Source organism: Triticum dicoccoides, chromosome 3B, assembly GCF_002162155.2.
Source record: "Triticum dicoccoides isolate Atlit2015 ecotype Zavitan chromosome 3B, WEW_v2.0, whole genome shotgun sequence".
In the NCBI taxonomy this organism is placed as follows: domain Eukaryota; kingdom Viridiplantae; phylum Streptophyta; class Magnoliopsida; order Poales; family Poaceae; genus Triticum; species Triticum dicoccoides.
The window spans coordinates 844880913-844881844 of record NC_041385.1 but is presented as its reverse complement, the minus strand read 5'-3'; positions in this window follow the sequence as shown (position 1 = coordinate 844881844).

Sequence of the window (932 nt, the reverse complement as noted above, 5' to 3'; positions counted from 1 at the left end):
TATTTTGTGCCTCACATACTACCCAATAATTCTATATTCAAGTATCATTCAAATTTAACTTTGTCTAGACACACAATTTTTTTTTTGCAGCTGGAGCATGTCTAGCGATAGCTAATTAGTCAATAGCTTCATATATGTGTCAAGAAGACAGAAGTTGATAATCAAACTATTCTAAAATATGACATGAAGTGTCTTGCTATAAACCATTTTCATATGAAAATTTTAGATATACAAACAAGAATAATCATGTATTACCATATGGTTGGCTTTTAGTTTCCATTTATATAGGTTGAATGGCAAATCATCGCTGGTTGTATTAGGAAATATTTTTTTAGTTAGCAAAAAATGATCAATGTTGCCATATACCTAGAGAATCAACTCCAGCCCCTCCTCATTGATGGGTCTGAGATTTCGAACGATTGCAAGTGTCTATACCCTAGCGCAGCAACCCATCACAAATTACACAACCAATATAAGTAAATCCCGATGTAGAATTTCAACATGATACAAGATGAGAATAGAGAGATTAATAGACAATGTGATGTGTAGTTTTTTGACTGCAGCCTGAATAATTGGGAGTGAAGCAGCCTGCGTCGCCGTATGAATCATATCTTTTCTTAGGGAAGACCTACGACAAGGAGGCAACAAAGGCATACTAATACGACAGCGGCGCATCCCTAACCACACATGCGCTAATCACGGAGATAATGTCTAGCGCCAGGAGATTTAGCGGAGGCCGGCCAATCGTCCAATCTGCCTTTTTTGGGAGCAAAGTCCAGTCTGCCTTCACATGGACTTAGAAAATACCTAATTAGTGGGCTTGTACGTGGGCCTTTTTTTCCTTTCTCAAGAATTCACGTAATAGGGGGGCCAATTACGTTTTACGTTGCAAATCATGTCGCTAATAGACTGCTGCCTACAATGGTCGCTCG